Raw genomic sequence first — 22,480 nt, 5'->3', positions numbered from 1 at the left:
TCCATTCGTTCAGCCAATTTAAGAGGATCATCACAAAGGTTTTTCCCAAGACGTCTAGGAGGGTGATTGGTTTATAGTTCATTGGTATCATACGGTCCCCCTTTTTGAATATGGGGACCACTATCGCCGCTTTCCAAGATTTTGGGATTTTTCTCTTTTTAATTATCCTACTGAAGAGGATTTGGCAGAAGTCTGCCCATGATTCTGGGGCCACCTATCCTTTTCTTCCTTCACCTCAGACTTACATCTCAACCTCTCTTCCTGTCTTACTGCCATTAAAGACTGGGTGTCATCTCACTATCTCTCTCTTAACACTGACAAGACTGAAGTCTTGTTCTTCCCTTCTAACACCCTACCCTCTCCATCTCCCCCTCCTTCTATCCATTGTCCCCCTTCCAATCTTCCTATTTCCAACCATGCTCGTAATCTAGGCATTTACTTTGACTCTTCCCTTTCCTTTTCTCATATCTCCCTCACTTCTCAGGCATGTCGCTATCATCTCTTTAACATCCGTAAAGTCTGTCCCTCTCTCACCTTCCATGCTACCAAACTTTTAATCTCCTCCCTCATCTTTTCTCACCTTTTCTTTTGTTCTTCTCTCTTCTTCGGTCTCCCCGCTTCCCACCTTGCCCCCTTCAAATTCCTTTACCACTCTGCTATCCGTACCCTTTGTCTACTCTCTCCCCATGACTACATCCCCAACTCACTCTCTTACCTAGGATGGCTTCCTTTCCACTCCCAACTTAAATTTAATTTCCTTGGTCTTGTCTTTAAATCTCTTCATGACCTCGCCCCTCTTTAACTCTCCTCTCTCCTCTCATTCTATACCCCCTCTTGCTCCCTTCGTTCTGCTGATCTCTTCTTACTTTCTATTCCCCCACCACCTTGTGCCTCTTCTCGTTTCTGCTCCTTTCAGCTCCTTGCCCCCTTACACTGGAACTCCCTACCTCTTTCTATCCGCTCCTCCTCCACCTACTCCTCTTTCCGCTCCTCATTGAAATAACTTCTTCTTCACTCCCCTCCTTGACACTTTTCCCCTCTCTCCTTTTCACCCTCCTAGTTCCCTTCTACCTTTCGCTTTATTTTTCCCGTCTCTCCTAAGTTCTCCTCTCTCTCTATAGCTCACTTCACTTATTATTCTTTCCTTCTCCTTCCTTCCCCACCCCCCTCCTCTCCTCTCCTTCAGATGTAAATTGTTCTACATACTGATTTTATGGCTTGATTCATGTTTACTGTTACTGCTTCTAATGTTCTATGTTTGATGTGTTTTGTTGTTAAATGTAAAGCGCCTTGGATTAAGGCGCTATATGAAACAATAATAAATACAAATAAATATCTTCAATATGCTGTTCAAAATGTCGTCCAGGCCTCGGTGCTCGTGAACGGCTTGCTTTTTTTAATTAACATTAGAATTTCTTCCCTGTCAAATTTAATGTTCCAACTCTGGGTGGCTGGATCTTTTGGGTGTATAGTTGGTAGGTTGGCTTCAATCAGGTTCCCAAAGTGCTTTACCCATACATCTTCTGGTATGGGGTTTAGTAGATGTGGACACACAGTTGTCCCTCTTTCATTCAAAAGCTGCCATAAGGTCGTAGTGTTGCTGTTATTAAGTGCCTTTCGCATTGTTTCTGCATCACTTTGAAGGATCCCAGCTTTATGTTGTTTGATCCAGTTCTCATATTCTCCTTTTCTGCAATAGTTCCTTTTTTGTTAAGCAGCGCTGAGGTTTTCAACTGTCGAAGATCCTTTCTGAGGAGTTTTTTTGTGTTATCACCTCTTTATCATAAACATGTCTTGGTTTATGAAACAGCTTTAGATTTTTGGGTCTGAAATCTCTAAAAGCTATGAAGCCATTGTCGTATTTGACACCTTCTATTTCCAGCTTTTGACATGTAGATCTTTTGTTATTGAAGGGGTGTCTTTGGGTAACAGACAAAGTCTGTTTTTTCCTCCTTCTATTTCCACCTGTTCTTTCCATCTATGGGTGTTTTCTTGCACCATTCCTGAGACAATCATTATTATTGGGTCATGGTCGCTATGTGTGCAGTTAAGGAACTTATATCTGGTAGAAGGTTTTCCGATACGAAAAAGTAATCCAGCGTTGCTTTCCTGATTCAGTTTGTCCAGGTGGCTGCAGCCGGGATTTCGCCCTTGATGTTTCCATTTAACAGGTGCGCCCCTCTCTGCTCCATCGCCTCCAGCCATTAACGACCATGTCGTCTCTTTGGCCTTTTTCTCCAACTGAACCTCCTGCGACCCCCAGTTCTCTAGGGAGGCAATCTGAATTCAGATCACCACAAACCACTAGCCGGATGTTCGTCTGAGCCGAGTATATTTCATCGATCCAATCGGTCACTAGATGAACAAATGTCGCTCCCACCTGAACTTCCGGATTCCAATACAGGTTAAATAAGAGCAGGAGAATGTTATTCTCCCACTGCTCCCTCAGACAGATGAGCAATATCTGTATGTACGGATTTGGATTGAAAGTGTGTAGGACCCTCAACTTGAGTCCATTTCTAATTAATACTAGAAGACCAGAAGAGGGTCTGCCGGTTCTGTCTCTTTTGGACGGGTTTAAGTGCACTGAGTAAACTTCGAAAATCGGGGTCTCTGTCAACCAGGATTCCTGGATGCAGATTATGGCTAGTTTGGAAGTCCCTGGGTCCATCTCGTTAGACCCTGAGTATTCCAACTCCTGATTTCCAGGTTTCTCGGCCCTCCCTTCTTCTGGCTCTAATTGTGATGCTTTGCGGCCTGACCCCCTGCTAGCCAGCTCCAGGATTGCTGGTCATGTAATGGTGTGGTTGTGGTTCAGTCATGGGTCAATCTCCTTTTATGGTTGTCCTCCGCCTCCCTTCCTCGTACAGTGATCTGGAGCATCATTTGCATAGAGCATTAGCAAGGTCAGGGAGGTAGTGCTCATGAGTAGTTATACTTTATCGTTCAGTCTTTCATTTGGAAAGTCAACAATCTTGATTTCATCTGTGTTAACCACTCTTAGCTTTGGTATGTGGTGTAGTAGAGTCATTATATTTGAACGGTTTAATATCACACCATCTGCAGCTCTTAGTATTCTCTCGAGGGTGATTGTTAATCTCGGATCTCACTCAGAGTTGGCTCTACTCACTCCTCTAGCATTATTCTCCTGGGGACGTCTTGTCTTTTGCTAGATCTGTCAGACCAGGTCTTCTTTTGAAGCGCAGAGAGAAGATCCAAATTTGACTTTGAGAGTAGTTCATCATTGTTGCCTGTTTGGGGGGGACCCATGTCAGAGTCTTTGCGGGGCCTTAGTTTTGCTCTTCTTTCTGACAAGGTAAGGAAGGGGACGGGGTGCTGGGCTCCGTTAAGGTAGAAAGACTTTGCTGCAGTGTCTTTTGAGGTGGTATAACCTGCACTACCCTCAAGTCCCCTCCTTTTCAGACACTCCATCTTTAGAAACTGACAGGTCTATTAGATCCACCTCACCATCTTCAGGTTCCTGTAGCTGAACAGTGGTGAGTGGGTCCTTGGGGGAAATCTTTATCTGCAGACTAATTCCCTTCAGCCCAGACAGACCTGCAGTTTTCTTCTTGTGCAGTTCTAGATGTATTTTCTGTTGTCAGCACTTTCAGATTTCTCAAGAATTTTCGTGAGCCCCAGAGCTTAGAGTGCATTGATCTTTTCACATTTTTCGATTTCTTACGCTGTTTTCCAGGTTCACTTATAGTGGCCCCTCAGTCTTTAGTTCTGGCTTGGTCAAAGATGGAAAACGGATTTCTGTTGGGATTGGCCAGATTTGGAAACTCGCGTTGATCCCTGGTTTTAGACTTCTCCACATTACCAATCTTTTTGCAGTCATTATGCAGTTGGACTGTCTCTGTTTCGGCTGCTAGAAATCATAGTTGCATTCCATTGTGGTCTTACAGGAGGTCTTATATCAAAATCTGGTTCATGCGTGATGCCGTCTGGGGAAATGGCGCAGCAGCCCCCCGGCTTTTACTTTGGAAGTGCTGTTGTAACGTGAAATGGGCTACTGACTTCTTCAACCCCTTCTTCCTCCTGATTTACTATTTTATGTTCGTCTTCCTGTGGATTCTTTTCAGATTTGAACCAAGAGGCAATTTCTCTTACACCCTCTAGGAAAATACACGTATCTGTTTTAGCGTCTTGCAACAGGTTGATCAATAATTTTAGGAGAACTCCCTCCATCTCTTTTTCTCTTCATTTCTTCTCCCTGACGGATTCTACAAAGGATTCCACATAAATCAGTTTTGAATTCATCAGTGCTATTAAAGTTGTTTGGTCCTTGGAGTTGTCATTCAGGTTCTCATATAATTTTAGGTATGGAGCTAGAGTTATGGTAGCTGCTGAGAGATTGGAAGGTTTATAGTGATAATACCGAACTTTAAAATCTCGAAAAAAAAAATCTCGAAAAAAAGGCAGAAAAAAAAAATATCAAATTCTTTTTTATGACGTTTTTTTTTCGAAATGGGGGGGTTCCCCCCCAACCCCCCTTTTTTCTATTTTTTTTTATTTTAACCCTTTTTTTTACTTACCTGACCCCAAAAACACACATAAATAAATAAATAATTCGATATTTTTTTTTTCGAGATTTTTTTTTCGAGATTTTTGTCATTCGGTATAATTTTTTCGGCCTTTTGACTGACCACCAGATTGGAAGCCTGAAGGTTTGTTGCCTAGGCAGGCGGGCAGGTAGGATCCTCTGGCGCGCGCTTCAGATTTTTTGTCCTTGGTTGCTCTTTCTTTTTGGTTGCCACCCTGGACTCCTGCTGCGAGATGTCAGAAGACTATGTTTCTAAAGAGTCATCTTCGCTGAATGATTCTGTCCTGCACGAGCCCTCTGGGAGTAGGACTGCTCTCTGTACTCTGACTTGTCTTTTGGAGTTTGGGCTGATGCATTTGGAGTTGCTCTCTCTCGAAGTCTTAATTCTTTTGCAGGGGTCTTATCTAAGGTCTCTCGTGAGGCTCTTCCCAAACCTAGGAGCTGTCTCTTTACATAGGCATAGAGCCAATTGTGAAATTTCTTTTGTGATGTGGGCCTCCTGGAATGAGTTTTCCTCAGCATCTTTAGAAACTCTCCTGTTGGGACAAGCCCTCTGGTATCCATTGGGGACCACCCTGGCCCCTATTGTGGTCTTGTGTTTTCTGGCTGAGGGTCTTCCTCACTCGTTATCAACCCTAGTAGGAGAGGTGTCCTGGGAGATCTCTGTTTTGAGGCTAGGCTGTCCAAGTCCATTCGTTGTTTGGCTAGCTGCTAGTCTAGATTAAAGCAAGCTCCTTGGTAGCTCTCGAAGCTCTCTGAAGCATTACAGTCGTGAGAATGTTCGTCGTCTTTAGGTTTTGGTGTGTGCACAGTAGTTAAAACTTCTTCCAGTAGTGAATCCTTAGGTCTGTCGAAAGGTTGTTGTTTGTACCTTCCATATCGGAATTTGTGACCACGGTTTGTTGTGAGTCTATAAGGGTGTTGATATGGTGATTTTCCGTCAGGTCCACCATTTGATAGGGGGGGGGGTGGTTTATTAGGGTTTGTGAAGATTCCACTGCTCAAAAGATCTTTGTCTGAGGGGTCACCCTAGTCTTTACTGGGTGTCCCAGTCACTTCCAGGTTTGAGATCGGCACCCTATGGTGACCTGACATCACAGGGATTTCCTTGACTTTTGTGTGAGGTGGCAGGGGGACAGCATCATGCTGAAAAGGCAGTTTAAAGTGCCATTTTAATTTCCCCAAGTCGGAGATCGAATGGCTACTCTTTTTTAAACAGTGGTGGCACTGCATGTTCCATATTTGTCTGACTGCTAGAGGCAAGGGGAGCCTTAACAGCTACACTGTTATTAAGCGAGTTTTTACTGATTGTCCGGGCTTTCACCCCTGCAGGGATGTGATCACTTGTCACTTGCAAGTCTTCCATGCTTCCTGGCTTCTATGGCTGGGGTTCTACTGCTTCGCCCAGCCTGTTTGCAAGGAACGCTCCGTCCTGCGTTTCATCCCATGGGACTTGCATAGATGTTTTATGAGCTCCATTGGCTCCGGTACTCCGGTATGGGGGCTGGTGCAATTAATAGAGTCTGTGACACTGTTTTTGGGTGAGGAGGGGGTGTAAAGATGGCCTCTGGCTGTCAACTGAAGCAGAGGCAGACTCTGAGGCTGGAGTCTTTAGGTTTAAACGTACCTGCCGACGGGTGCGTTGTGGTCCTCTTTGATCTTGTTCAGGCTCCACGAGTCACCTCTCCTCTCCTCTTGCAGCACGCGGGCTACTCACCTCTGCGAACATTCTGCGACGCTCTGCGTCCGGAGGGCGTGTTTTCAAGGGTTGGTGCACAGTAAAAAGCGAAAGCAGACTCTCTAAGCTCAGCCACTGAAACGGGAGACTCCTGCTACTCTCCCACTTTTTGGTCGACATCTTTCTACAATGTTCTATATGTTCTCAGATTGACAACAACAGGCCCGCTCAATACTCCATTCTAATAACAGAAAATATGGCCAAAACTAATAACATGATGGAGCTCCCAGCTTTAAACCAAGATAAGGCGGAGCAACAGCCTACTTAAAATGCTCACCAACAGAAAAAAAAGGAAATGAGAAAATTCCGAAGAAATCAGGAGTAGACAAAGATGATACAGTGAAGCCCACCGACAAATTAAAGATAAGGAAACAAAACAAAATCAAGCAAAAAAACTTTTCAAAGCTTTAAATAATATCACAGAATTTGAACGCATGACAGATAAGCAAACTGCATTAAACACATCTGATATCACTGTAGGCCTCTCAAAGAAAAACAACAAAAATGATGACTCCTCATGCATAGAAGTGAAAGTAACCTCATCTCAACAAACAGAATTAAAATCAATGACCAGCACTGGTTGTCAAACGGGGTAATGGTCGACTGAACCATTAGTCCTGCAAAAACCGCTGCGCCTTGTGCCCATTTTCTGCAGGAAAAAGCATTCAGACATGGAGGCAGTTGCGAATAGTGAAAACTCTAGAGTAAAGTCTTCCCACACCTCAGCGCCTCCTGAAGTGTCAACCTCAGCCAATCCGGTTGCGCAAAAGTTAACCAGTCACTTAAGCCCGAATTTGGCCCAACCCTTTGGAACTGTTAAATTATTTGCTGCTCCAAAACTATGGTTGAGACAATCACCTCAGACATCAGAACATAAAGCACTGAATCGTACCAACATACTGGCCCACACAAACAAAGTGGCAGATCTATATATATTCTCAAGCAAAGATATTGACCGGTTCTCTTTCCCTCACGAAAACTGCACTTATACAATGGAAATCATCCTGAGCTCAAGTGAAGGAAGGAATGCACTATTAATGTACGCTGACGAACTAAGAAATGTGAATATCAAAGGGTTTGATAAACTTCCTGCAACATTACCAGCGATTTCAAAAAGCTCTTGCGATGTAATAGGAAAAAATAGTTATCCAAAATCAGACACATGCCAAGGCTCTCGCTCCTACAGTGATCTCGTCATCAAAGTTATGGGCCCTTCTCCCAGACATTCTACCTGAAGTGCTACAATGGCTGAATGCCAATGAAGACCTATTGTAGGTAAAGCAAGAGAAAAAAAGACTTTTCAATCCTAAACCGGACTACAAGAGGTCTCTCATCCTATAGGGACAATGAAAAGAGCACAATGATCTTTAAAGATCATGACTTGATTCTCCTCCAAGAAACTTGGCTTATGCATAATGTACAATTGGATGGATTCACAACAATCAGTCAACTTGCCACTTGCCCTAATGGAGGTAGACCGTCTGGGGGCCGGCTAACAGCTGTCTGTAACAGCGTAGGACAGGACATTACTTGCATAAGTCCCAACACTCCAGGAATCCTTGTTAGATGTGTAATTAAAAAGGGTGAAACTCGAAGAGGACTGATACTAATTAATATCTATTTGAAACCGATGATTAAGAGCATTTTGCCATTCCTTGATGAAGTCTCAACAATATTGATGGAAATATGCATCTCCTTTGAGGATGATCTCATCATAATAGGAGGCGACTTTAATGCATATTGTTCACCCACTGTTAGACATTCAGCAAAACTAAATACAAACATGATCAATGGTGAATTGTGGGAAACTTGGTTTTCCGATTGGAACATGATGATTCTTAATGGTAATGTGAGCAATGATTTGGTCCCTGCCTTTACAAGGTCAAATGGAACGGCCATGTCTACTATCGATTACATCATAGTTTCGACGGAACTGTATCACTATTGTACAGTATATATATGTTTTTATGAAACATAGCGATCACAGATCACTGCAGGCCAGTTTCATGGTGTGATATCTTGTATTAATCATGTGTACCCTAATAGTATTCAAGTAGCTAATCAAGGGCACCGGGTAGTAAACTTCCCAAAGCAAGGGAAAAAGCTAAATCACACAATAGAACGCGGCCACGTAGTCGTAATAAAACATCTATGTGCCCCCGGCAGTTACGTTGAGTTTCTTTGGGACTTATACTGCCCCGAAGCAAAAACCACTTCAAAACGTAGTCCAATTTACATAATTTTTATGAGGAAATATATAAAGAAAAGAAAAGCTCAGTAAAATCTACGAGCACTTGAAAAGGAAGGTCTTGATGCCAAAACCATGAAAAGGAAAAAAAAGTATCTTAAGAATAGATACCGCCACTGGTCACGTATGCAGAGACTAACACGCAATATTTGTGATGGTCAACATATGCTACAAGCCCTTTTGCGGACACAGTCAAGAAACGTTTGGCTGATAATTAACGGTCAAACTGTCTCTCAAGGGATGCAACAATCATGCCCAATTTCAGGCCACTCATGGGTAGAGTATTTTCGAGAGAGCACTCAACCAACCTTACCTGCCTCAATAGCCAGCAGGGGCGAAATCAATTGAGTTCTCTCTATATCTAAAAATGAAATAGAGTCTCTCATAAAAAAAACATCCAGAGCTGCTGGACCCAACAGCCTCATGAACATGATCTTAAAATCAGATACACCAACTTGATCTAGTATTTTAAGCAGCCTTTTTGCAAACATCATCAAAAGTGAATCATTACCTGATTCCTGGAGGCGAGCTATTGTCATACCCATTCATAAAACAGGAGATAGAATGGACCCTAGTAACTCGTCCCATAGCTCTCCTAGATTGTGATAGAAAAATCTTTTCCGGCCTGGTGCTTAAAGGTCTAGTGAAATGGGCTGAGAGTAGGACAATTCTTGCTAAGTAACAGACTGGATTTCGGAAAAGTCTCTCCAATACACTCAATGGTTTGATCATCTACACACTAAAATATCTGAGTGCATGTATCAAACTTAAATCAATATATATTGCTCTGATTGACCTCACAAAGGCTTTCGATTTGGTGATTCGAGCCAAATTGTGGCCATACTAAGAAGCTGGCTTATTCCAGTGGGCCTGCTTGCCATCATAATTGCCGTACATCAACACACCACCTTTCGAGTAAGATTAAATCATACAGGAAACCTCTCTCCCGAAATAACCACTGTCAATGGGGTAAGGCAAGTGTGTATTTTAGCTGCATGCCTTTTCAATGTTTATTTGGCAGACCTAGCAGACTTCTTATTGGCGCATTTGCTTGCATATCCTAACATAGGTAACATTTCTGTACATTTTTTAGCCTATGCAGATGATATAGTCCTGATAGACCACACAACTGTTGGACTAGAGCGTCTCCTTAATGCTATGGAACAATATGCAGATTAATTAATAATTGATCCTATTGAATAGAATAGAATAATTTTTGGCAAACATTCAAAAGTAGAAAAGGGCTGAATTGGTGTTTGAATAATCACACTTTACTGGTCGTAAAGCAAATTAAATATCTAGGGTTCAATCTTAGAACAACACAGTCGTTGCAAGACCTCACTGATGATTTGGAGCCAAAAGTCATTCAATATATAAGTCAACAAAGAAAACTCCTGAAAACTTTGTGCAGATTTTCACTGCTACCCCTGTTGAAGTTCTATAAAGGGAAGGTGATACCAGCAATATTGTATGGCATGGAACTAAATCCAAGTGCACGTAAATTGTACTGGGCAAAAATAGAAGGTAAAATTTGGAAAAGAAAACACTGTCTACCTATGTCCCTTCCCACAACACGACTCCGATACAAATTGGGCTTATACTCCACTCCAGTCACAGTTCGACTGGAAAATATTACTCGTATATCGATCTATCTTAGATCCCTGTAAACACTCCCTGTATGCGAATATAAAAGACCACGCAATCACAGATAAAAGTGAGTCTTTGTCTATTCTAAAAAGAGACACTGATAAAATTGTACAGACCTGCGACGCTGGTAAGGAAATCTTCTTGTCAATAGAACTATTAAAATTGCTCAAGGAATTAAATCTTGTAAAAATGTCCATGTGAATGGAACCCTATGGAATGTAGATTTATCTTTTCTTCTTTCTCTCCGATTATTAACTATTTGCCTCATGATCAAATATTGTCTCTTATAAATGTTGGTTAATAATAGGTACTGTGTAAAAAAAAAAAAAGTCAAATGTATGACTAAAAGCACAAATAAATAAATAAATACAAGTATCAAGTTGAGCTAGGAAGATACTTGGTCCAGTACCTACATCGCAGACGGCTCCAATTCCGGATTCTTTACTTTACCAAAGTGTGTGATCCTAGGCAAATCATTTAATCTCATGTGTCTTACCTGCCAAAAGTAGGAGCTCTTTGAAGTGTTTCAGTTTTCAGTGTACACTATTCCAAAAAAAGCCTTACTCCACATTTATAGTAATAGTGACCCTTCATATTAACCATACAAAGTAATAGATCTTGTTTCCACATGTGTGTGGCCCTGAGGATATTGTTTACAATTCCAGTTGCTGTCGCATCTTCACTCTCTCTCCATTATGCTAGCATACCTACACACCCTCAACTCAATTAAAAAAGTGCTGCAAACATGCAGCAAAAATAGAATTTTGTTCTGCAAAATGCAATTTGATAAGCCACAAAATTTCCATTCCATGCTGTAGTATTCTGGGGGTCTGTCTTGCACAAAAGGTTGCCCGGTCCCGAAGCTCCTCCTCTGCGGCCTTCTGCGAGACTCTAGAGTGTTCAGAGACCCATTGTGGGAGCCGAGATGGAATAAGGGCTGTGGGGGCCTTTTATGCTTAGCCCTGACAGAGGAGAGGGGCATAAACCCTGATTCTCCCAAGCCAGTACAAGAGGACATTGTGGGGGAGAGGGGGTGGTAAGGAGGAATGTTGGTAAGGGGGAAGTGGATGGAAGGTGACTAGGTGTGAAATTTGAAAGGGGCATGTGTGAAATAGGGGAGAGAAGATCAGCAGATTGATGTTTTCACACTACTTGTCTTTGTGCTTATTTTTCTAGGTCGGTTTATGCATATATTTTAAATAAAAGGTACACAGCCTTTATTCTTAGGGATGATTCATTGGGATCGGGCTGTGATGAACAGTTTTTATTTTTCATGCTGTGGCAAAGGCAGTTTTCCATGTGGGAAAAAGGTGAGTAGATGGGAGGTAATGTGTAATGGATCGAAAGTGAGACGGATGGGAGGCAGATGGAAGATGAAAGTGGTGAGGGTCTTATGGAAGGAGACGAGGGAGTGGATGGCAGAGGAGAGCATGCAATTTTGGAAGGGATGAATAGATGGAAGGGGAACGCGGCTTTTCCACTTGAACTAATTGAGTGATCCTTTAGAAATCACTTTGTCAGCAAGACCTGTGTGGTGGCGAGGCTATGTCCATACTGACATACCCCTAAACGTGCATCTTTAATAGTAGAAAAGAGAACTTGCAATACATAGAACATGTATTCTCTCATATTCAATGTTGCACTTGCGACATCCATTAACTCTTCCATCCCTAAGCTCGTCCTAACCAGGGCCCTCTGTCATTTTTGCCCACAAGGCCCTTTGTCTTAAATCTGCCACTGGGTATTCTGCTTTCCGTGAGAAAACCTACCTGCAGGTGCTGCAAAATGTTGCCATGTGTAGTCTGATGTTAGAGCTTGTCAATAAAAGGAGATCTGCCTTTATACTCAAGCTGGAACATACGTGCCAACCCTCCCAATTTAGGCAAGAGATTTGCGCTTTTTCTTTATGAAATGTTGCTATATTGTTTTATTTTCTCCATCATAAAAATGTTCTAACTCCAATGCAGTCCCAAGGGAATATTCAATTCTCCTGCTGTCTGGGAGAAAATCTCCCTCCTACGTGCTCCAAACTGTTGCCATGCATGCAGAATCATATGGCAGCTGATCATTATCCTGATCCCTGTGGCCATTCTTTAGCAGGTTCTGCCGGCCTGTTAGATAGCAAGCAAGATGTCATCCATGCCAACCCTCCAGGCTAGAACTGGCAATAGGGTAATGCCCGGACCAAAAAGCTAGTGTGGGCCCGTTGTATTGGTCAAAGTGGTCCACTTTTTAGGCCAATATGGGCCAGTTTGATTAGTTACTTCATGCGCTAGTAGTTTTGACCATTGTTGCTGAATACATATTCTTTTCACAATTTGATTGACATTGCATTAAAAAACTCCCCCTTGGGTACTACTCAGTTTGTCACAAAAGGAATGAATTGCCTTTTGCACCTGTGGGTCACTTTTCCATTGGTGCCCGGGACAATTTTATGCCTCAGTCCGACTCTGCAACCCTCAGGATTTTTTAATTCAATATTTCTATTTTTTCTTTTCTCTCGCCCACAGTAATTCTAGCCTCAATGCAAGCGTACGGGAAGGGAACATTGGTTTCTCCCGCTTCCTGTGACAAAATCTCCCTTCCAGGTGCATTGCTCTGTCTCCACTCGCACGCTTTTGGGTTCTTTCACCCGCCAACCTCCTTACACATCCATAGCTCTCAACTCACACGCTTTTGGCGGGTTTCACCCACTTTGTAAAGAGCTGACTCACCCACCAAGACTCCTGCACGGCCATTCATTTCAATGGGCTCTCATCCGCCAAAAACAAAATCGGGTGTTTTCACCCGCCTTTGTGACTGAAATGGTTGAGAGCTATGGCTCTCACCCGCCCAAAATGAAATTAGCTGTTTTCATCTGGCCAGGTGACTAAAAGGGTTGAAAATGAAATCTGGGGGGGCGTGGCCAGCAGGCGTAGGATGAGGACGTGATTCCTCGCTGCTCCCGGCTGCCAGCCTAATCCTACATCCATCCTGCGACTAGAATTATAGATAAAAAGCCCTAAAATACTACAGCGACGTCCGAAATCCTGCTGCTTCGAATCGGAACATTGCGGACCCGAATCGGTGCGGGCTTTGCGAGATATAGCCCTCAGCGCACCCAAATTGCGGACCGTTACCAACATCCAAGATGGCCGCCTGAGGGCGAGGGAGGCAGAGACTGAGAATCCTTGAAACCACGGCCACCCCGGGAAACTGCGAAGTGAGCGCGGCCTCCCACACGCTGGCTGCGACGTACGAGAGCCTGTGAGAAACTATACCGTCACCTCGCCTGAAGGGGTGAGAAGCCAGCCGGCAGCTCCAACAATACGAAGGCGCCCTCCCCCGCCGTGATCCACACCTCCTGATACGGGCGCGGCACGATACGGGCCCCACCAGAGGATCACTGGGACAAAGCCGCTCCGGTCCCAGTCAAGCACCCGCTGAGCTCCGACGGCGACTCCTGATCACCCTCCCGGTCGCTCGCTGAGGACTCGGGCCAAGCGGTAAGGAGAGGGGGAGACGGGGGATTGGATCCTGGCATCCTGTGAGACTTTTCCCGGCCACATATGTGCAAACGCCACGCTCTGGGCCCGACGTGTGTGTCGCAGCTCCTGAGCGAAACTCCGAACCCCGGAGAGATAGGCCTTACCGGCTTACCCAAAACCACCTAGTCGCGGTGCACAGAACTTCGGCCCTCCGACCGAACCAGACCCAAATCTGTGGGCTTCCCCCCGACACGTGTCCAGCTGCGTGCACATGGACTGTGGATGCCCCTCTCCCGAAGGGCCATCAGTGGAGCCTGCCATAACCATTTCTTCTGCCTATTGAACACCAACACTTGCTTCCCTGCCCTCTAACGAGAACCTTTGCCACCACCTCCCCACCTCACCTACAATGGGGAAAGATAAGCCTAGGAAGACCTCCACTCAAAGCCGGATTGAACAATACGCAACTACGCCACTCACCCGCTCCCCGGAAAGACCAACGCAACAGGACTCAGACCCCATGGAGGATAGTATCTCCCTCAGAGACATAATGGGTGCTATTGCCAGTTCTAGAACTTCCATGGAGAAAAAGATGGACAGCATTGGTGCGGATGTATCCCTGCTAAGACATGATCTACAGAAGCTGACCTCTCGTACTGGGGAAGCGGAGATGCGGATCTCCGAAGCGGAGGACAACCTTCGCGGTGTGAACCGACAGATGTCCGGCATGTTGGCACGCATAAAGCTCCTGGAATCGAGAGCCGATGAGAGTGAGGGCAGATCAAGACGGAACAACGTCCGCATACTGGGTATTCCGGAGAAAGCAGAAGGAGATTGCATGGAACTTTTTCTTGAAGGGTGGCTTGCGGACATATATGACCTACAATCCTTCTCCAAATTCTTTTCCATCGAGCGAGCCCACCGCATCCCCACAGGCAAGATCATCCCAGGAGCACCACCACGTACAGTCATTGCGAGGTTTCTAAATTATAGAGACAGGGACACAGTACTGCAACTGGCGAGGTCCAAAGGGACTATTACATACAATGGCTCAAGGATTGCCTTCTTCCCTGACTTCACCAGAGAAGTACAGAAAGCGCGCCAATCCTTTGATCCCCTCAAAAAACGCCTGCAAGCAATGGGAGTCAAATACGGGCTAATATTCCCTGCCCAACTCAAAATATATCACAAGAACACGACAGTCCACTTCACTGATCCCAAGGAGGCGTGGAGCTGGGCTGAAAGACACATAGACGGCGACTGGAGTACCGCCGGGAGAGGAGGGAGAGAACGGAATGGACCGCGCCCTGACCGACCGCCTGATCGGGAACCGCAGCAACAACAACAGGACGGAGTCCCACAACAAGCAGAACTTTAGTAGACATCACTAATATCTGGGATATCCAAGCCATCACTATGACCCTGCAGGGATGCTGTACTGTACACTGTAAATGCGACTAAAATAGCAATTCCGGCTGGCGGCCGCCCACACAGCGCCCCCCCCCAGCCCCTGGACACCAAACCAAACGAACTCGGAACACCACATAGCGGAGTTCCAACACCCTGCCTTGTGTCTCCCCCCCGGGGCGTAACAACTGGCACATCTGTGCCCGAGACGCGGATTGCCACGAGGCAGGCAGATGTAGACTATTGTTAAATTGTTTAAAAGTTAACACTGGGTCGACAGATGCTTCAGTTGTGGGTGGAGTATGGGGAGGGGGGAGTTGGGTTTTTTTATGGTTATTCAATGTTTGACATACAGAGGCAAGACGACGGAAATACTGTGCATGCAACCAAGGAAATATATCTGTGTAAACAAACTGCCCATTGACAATGGCAACCCGAAACACTGCAACCCAAAGTAATCTTAAACTCCTGGCATGGAATGTGAACGGACTGGGCGCCAGCATCAAAAGACGGCTAGTCTTGCAATATCTAAATAGACATTCCCCAGACATAGCCATACTGACCGAAACACACCTGGCCGGAACCACATGCAAATTTTTTCAAAGATCTAATTACGCACTGCGATACATGCAGGCTTTTCTATGGGAGCGAGAGGGGTCCTCGTACTAATCCACAAGAGGCTTCCGCTAGTGACCACAGACGTGTTGCTGGACAGGGGAGGCCGTTATGCATTCATTCAGGCAACACTATGGAACCAAACACTGGCACTCATGGCAGTGTACTCCCCGCCAGCTCTCCTCAAAGATCTGCTAAACGAAATCACCCCCATCCTGGCAACGAGAACTGCAGACACATTGGTGATAGGGGGAGACTTCAATGAGGTCATGGACTATACGCTTGATCGCACGCACCTAAGGACCAGGAATCCCGCCACCACAACCAAACTGGCCTCCTTCGTGTCGGCAATGGGCCTCTGTGACGCATGGAGGGCCCTTGATACACAGACTCGTCAATATTCCTTCCACTCGGGGGCCCACGCCTCGATGTCTAGGATAGACTACTTCTTCCTCCCACACCAAAGTGTCCACCAAATAAACAATGCATCCTTCCTTCCCCGAGGAATCTCTGACCATTCCCCATTGCTGCTGGAGCTGGAAACGGCCAGACCGAGACCACCCCCCTCATGGCGCCTAAATACCTACTATTTGGGATTCCCTGAATTTCAGGAGATGGTAGAGACCGCCACCTCTGACTACTTTGAGCTTAATATAGACTCAGTTGATAACCCCAATACACTATGGGAGGCATACAAACCAGTCCTCCGCGGAGAAATCATATCGTGGACGTCCCATAAGAAGAAGAAACAGCGCGAAAAGATCGTCGAAGCTGAATCCGAGGTCACATCCAAGGAACTGGACCACATTGCCAATGACACCCCGGAGTCAAACAGGGCTCTACTGTTGGCACAGAGGAAGCTCCATAACTTATCCTTGGACTGTGCCAAGAAAGCACACGCAGCAATGAAGGCGCGTGTATATGAAACAGGCGACAAAGCAAGCAAACTGCTTGCGTGGCTGGAAAGACGTGATGAAGGACAATCGAAGGTGAAATGCATCAGAACCCTAAACGCAAACCTAGTCTATGCCGACGCAGAGATCGCTGAACGCTTTGCTGAGTTCTACGAGAACCTCTACGAACCCCCCACCGATACTGTGGATAGTACCATACTAGATGATATCGTTCTCCCAACACTCACCCCAGACCAGACCACTGCCCTAGATAGTAAAATCACTACTACCGAGATATCAACTGCCATTATGCAACTCCAGGCCGGCAAGACCCCGGGCCCGAATGGGTTCCCGATTGACATTTGGAAAAAACTACAACATCTGGACATACCCGCACACTTGCTCAAGGTGTTTGAACACTCTCTAACCCAGAATGAGCTCCCACCCGACCTTCGCAAAGCTACCATCGTAGTGATCCCTAAAAAAGGCAAACCCCCAGAAGAATGCACATCCTATCGTCCCATATCCCTTATCAATAGCGAAGCAAAAATTCTGGCCAAAGTTCTAGCCAACAGATTACAACTAGTCATTACATCACTGATCCACCCGGACCAATGTGGCTTTATGCCCCAGCGGTCGACCAGAATGAACATTCGCAGATTACACTTGGCACTAGAAAGAGCCCCGGCCCTGCAGCAATCTCTGGCTCTGTTGGCCATAGACTTCGAGAAAGCATTCGACTCTGTTCACTGGGAGGCGCTATGGGCCATAATGCATAGGATGCACTTCGGAGAACCGTTCATAAAATGGGTGCAACTCCTATACAAGAACCCAATAGCTGAGGTTAAAGTAAATGGGTGGCCGTCGCGCACTGTCCGACTAGGGAAGGGAACCAGACAAGGTTGCCCACTTTCGGCGATGGTGTTCGCACTAATAATGGAACCACTAGCAGTCCTCCTGAGGGATTCTTCCGCATGGACTGGCTTTCGATGGGGTCCGGGCTGTGAAGATAGAGTTTCCCTCTATGCAGATGACCTCCTAGTATACCTGAGCGACCCAGCCTCTTCATGCCCTGTGGTCACGCAAATCCTAATAGAATACGGATCCTTTAGCGGACTTAAAGTAAATTGGTCCAAATCTGTGCTGTTCCCGGTTAAAGGGATAGACTGCGTTCCGACAGCGGGCTCCCCATATAAGGTTGAAACCAAACAGTTCCGATACCTGGGTATTTTAATCGCCAATGAGTTAAATAACTATGTAGAACAAAATCTACGCCCACTTACTAAAAGATATCAGCAAGATGTAACCCACTGGCAGGCACTCCCGTTGACACTGTTAGGAAAGGCAGCGCTCTTCAAGATGCTGGCCCTACCCCGCTTTTTATATGTTCTTCAGAATGCCCCCCTCCACGTTCCCGCCACAGAATTCCACAGTATAAATAGCACAACACGTATACTCCTCTGGGGTGGGAAGCGCCCGAGAATTGCCCTCCACACTCTCCAACGTTCGGTTTGGGAAGGGGGGATAGGGCTCCCGAATATCCAGATTTATTACTGGGCATCCCAGATGGCAACAGTCAATGATATTCTACACGGGGACCCGAGCATACCTCACATAAGAGCCGAACTAGCGGCGAGACATGGAATGTCCCCACTTGAAAGTCTCTACTGCAAACAAACTCACCCACCTGCACACACGATAGCAGTACACACAGTCCTGATATGGAAAGAAATACACAGACACTTGGGTTGGGACAAGAAAATCACCCCACTCCAGCCCATCTGGAACAATGCTCACCTTTCGAATCTTGCCAACCTCCCGAAATGGCCAGCCTGGGTCGTAGCTGGCATACAGACGATCCAACAGATAATTGTAAACGACCGGCTGATGCCGTTCCCCGAGCTTGCAGCGGCACATGGCTTGCCGGAATCTGAACAGTATCACCACAGACAGCTACAACACGCACTTGTCGCACACAGAGCCCAACTTGTGGACATGCCGGAATGCACACCTATTGAAAGAAATATAGTAATGGACAAGGTGAACAATAAAGTCACGTCTACCATGTACAATGTTGTTTCTTCATTCGGCACGAAAGAACTTCTGACCCTGAAGACGAAGTGGGAAAATGACATTGGCCCCATATTACCGGAAGACTGGATTGAAATCCTAATGTATCCTAGAGAATGCGCAATCTCGGCACGGATTCGTTTGGTACAGCTTAAAATACTACATCGGATATATTATCCTCGAATAACACTCTACAATTGGGGTAAATCGACCGACCCCAAGTGCCTACGCTGCAAACAAGAAGAAGGATCCTTTTACCACATCCTCTGGCAGTGTGCATGCATACAACGCTTCTGGCATAAATGTAGCGCAAGGCTCTCTCGGGCCATGTCCCGCCCAGTTCCGACGGACCCTACACTCATGCTCCTAGGTATTACAGACGACCTAGAACTGTCACGATTCGAAAAGCTACTTGTGTCAACTGCCACAGGAATTGCGAAAAGGAACATCGCGCAATTATGGGGTTCAGAAAACACCCCGAAATATGATCACTGGCTATCGGACGTGGATGCAATCATTTTAATGGAACGCAGAGTCTACCAAGCCAGAGGTTGTCCGGGCAAAGCGGACAAGATTTGGGGAAGATGGGAACAAACAATGTAAATCTACTGTAATAGCGTTATTGTGCATTGGCGTGCAGTCCCGCAAAATCCATGCCTGCTAACACCATGCTTTGGGGCATTTTCACGTAATATGACTAGCCAGGAATTGATTGCCACCTCAACTGCTCATATACTTTATTTCACATGTGTTGCTATGCTTGCCTATGTCCTCCAGTGTATTCGTCCAGGCTACCCTGCCAGCCGTATGCAAAGTCTTGTAGTCTTGTAGTTTTGTTGATTTCTTGTTGATTTCTTGTTGTTTCTTGCACAAAATATAATAAAATATGTTATTAAAAAAAAAAAAGAAAATGAAATCTGCTGTTTTCACCCGCCCACTCGCCTCGGTGACTAAAAGGGCTGAAAATGAATCTGCTGCTTTCACCCGCCCAGGTGACTAAAAGGGTTGAGAGAGGTATGCAGGTGAATGTTGGCAATAAACAATAGCATCCACCTCCTAGGTCACAGGAAACTGACTGTCCTTCAGCATCAGACAAACGTTCGTGTGCGCACTGCGCATGCGTAGGTACAATGCCTAATATATTTCCTGCTCCCCCTCCCCCCTCCAGCTAATGATCACGCGACCCTGCGGCGTGCGTGGCCGGGCTGATTGGGACGTAGCGTGAAGCAGCCCGCGAGAAACGCCGGCACTACGCTTCATGGAACGCTGTGCGTGCGTCACGTGACCAGGGCTCGTTGCTAGGTCCGTTCCTCAATTAGAAACTGGGACCCAAATCTGAACTTGGATTACGGGGGTGAGAAATATAAGCAAAATAAGTATTTATTATTCAGCTGAAGTCGTTTTGCCAATAATAGAGGCAGTCACTAACCGGGCTGCTGTAGCGCAAGAGAGGGGAATAATAGCATTGAAGGCAAGTTCAGGGGGGAAAGCGTCAGTTTTCTACTCTTTTCCCCATTTTGAATCTTGTAGTCCTGGCTTTCCCCATTATACTCGCATGACTACAAATCCCAGAATGCAAAGATAAGAGGAGAATGAACATCTCCATGGTAGAATAGACGTCACCATCCCATGGGCTGCGGGGGCTTCTCGCACAGTGCTGATGTTAAGAAGGGCTTCCAGCAAGGATTAGTGATAAGAAACGGGAGGAAGGGGGCAGACGTTTGTTATTTTACTTCAAAAAAACACACAGCACCAGTTAAATATACACTTCTGTCCCTTATTTCCAGAGTAAGAGTGAATCTTCCTTATATTTCCATATGTGTTATTATTGGAGGAGGTTCCACCCCTTGCATACGTGTTGGACACGGTGGCGCTAAAGCCAGGCGTAATACTTTTTCTCTTTCCATTTCCTGCACTGCCCCATTTATAAATGCTCGCGTGCAAAGCGTAATTTGCGTGCGATATTTCTTTATTTTTCAAGATGGAGAGAAAAACTGAAGAGTAAAGGAGATTGCGTCTGGTTTCACTCTTCGAGGTTCCCCTCGCTTTGTGAATCTTTACAATTTTATGCGAGGGACCCAGCAGCACACAAGTGCAAACGGTGGTCCCCTGCATGCAGTTTGCATTTCATATAACATGACCCACATTATATTTTGTTGTGTGGCTTTCAGTCTTGAAAGTTCATTTTGACAAAACCTAGATGTACTTTTTTAGGCTTACATTACTTTCTATTCTGGAACGTTTATGCTTCCATTCAAGGGAGGAGGAAGGTCCAATTGTGTTATTTTTGCTTAACATAGTTATATAAGGATTTGCTTATTTGTCAAGCTATTTAATTATGTTTTCTGTAATGTTCAGAATATCTCTAAAAAACATATTCTTGAGAGCCAAACATTTACACATTCTCCTACCAACTAGACTTAAGGATATATATTCACTCACTTAATTAGCAGACTAGTTTCAAATCTCGGCTTCACCACTTCACTTTAGTGTGTGACCCTGGGCAAATCATTTTCTGGCACTGTGCCTTATCCACAGAGTAACAAAGTAAGCCCTGCTTTTGCACTGTTTCACCAGCACATGGATATTTGAAAGGCTTACCTAACAAAAATACATCATGGTGTCTTTTAATGGTGCAGCCATGGAAAGGAACTCTTTGCCAAGCTTTAGACCCATGAGCACACTTTCTTTTGGGAAGGCATGTGAAAACTGTTTCCTTCTTAACTAAGTAGTTCAGTTCTGTCATTTAGATTTGCCTTCAAATTATTGACATAAGCATTCAACATTAGAATTCGGATAGATTGGCAAATTGCCAATTCCAGGCCCATAGACAATGTTAATGTCTTGGCCCAGGCACAGAGTCGGCTGCTTGCTTTCTCTTACGCCGTCAGTCCATTTGTTAATCTGCTGCTCCTATTACTCTGCATCCATATGGCTTATTTAGGTAGCTAGCCTTCTAATGCTTCCTCTGTTAGTGTTCACTGCTGTTCTGAGTAGCTACTTATAGCCCACCACTTAAGTTCATCTGAACCACACTGGCTACATTTCAGGTCAATCCTCACTAGTGGGTGTTCAGTTTAATCAATAGATTTAATCAACTGTACTTCAGTGTGGTCTGTATCCTAGTTAATAACTTCGGATTTACCAAACTGCTTACATTTGAAATGTAGTCCATCTTGGAAATGCCTCCAAGGAACAGCTCTCTCCCTCTAAAGACTTTTACTAACTGTCCTTGATCAGGTTGCGTTTATAGTGAGGCCTGTATACTATTGAGTATCCTGGGATTTACTGAAATGTTTCAGAGTTCAACGTATGCACCCCGCTCATTATAGTTACTGCCAATCAGCATCTGCTTTGTATTACTGGCATTCATGAATAAGCATTTCTTTCTTGCAAGCTGTCAGATTTTCAAAATGGTGGAACTTAAAATACATGTTTACATTGATTCCATAAAGTGAACATTATTTAACTAACTGTCCGTGTTACAATTTGCCAATCCGTTTTCTGCAAAATAATTTAAACACTGATTTCTTACAGTGTGCAGTAGGTCTCTTCACAATCACACATTATGTTTAACAAATATCCTTCCTATGTTTATGAATTCTGCATTCTCTGAAGACAGTAAACGATAACGTTTGTTAAATGTTCACCCCTTTTAGCATTAATCACAAAGCAATGTTTTCACATAGTGATGGGCAAGTAAGCAATACAGGGTAGACCTGAACCATTTGGCAAGTCTTTATGCTTTGTGTAGCCTGTATAGGACAAAATGTATTTTAAACATCAGAGCTTTGCTGGTTATGCGTACACTTTCTGTATGTCTTAGAGAAGATGTGTGTTTACCAGCAT

General features: G+C 45.0%; 1 protein-coding gene across 3 annotated transcripts in view; it reads left to right on the top strand.

The window, feature by feature from the left end:
* The first annotated feature begins 19,772 nt into the window (after positions 1-19,772).
* The window catches only part of LOC138452993 (zinc finger protein 691-like), a 195,544-nt gene continuing 192,836 nt past the window's right edge, over positions 19,773-22,480 (top strand). Inside the window, exon 1 of one of the 3 annotated variants that reach the window (XM_069605390.1) lies at positions 19,773-19,985. The gene's annotated coding sequence lies outside the window, so the exon portion shown is untranslated. The remainder of the gene's footprint in view (positions 19,986-22,480) is intronic. The other 2 variants (XM_069605391.1, XM_069605392.1) reach the window with 2 other exon arrangements.

This window comes from Ambystoma mexicanum, chromosome 4p (genome assembly GCF_040938575.1).
Source record: "Ambystoma mexicanum isolate Mex_15411 chromosome 4p, UKY_AmexF1_1, whole genome shotgun sequence".
In the NCBI taxonomy this organism is placed as follows: Eukaryota; Metazoa; Chordata; class Amphibia; order Caudata; family Ambystomatidae; genus Ambystoma; species Ambystoma mexicanum.
The sequence above is the reverse complement of the archived record's forward strand: the minus strand, read 5'-3'. Positions and strand labels throughout refer to the sequence as shown.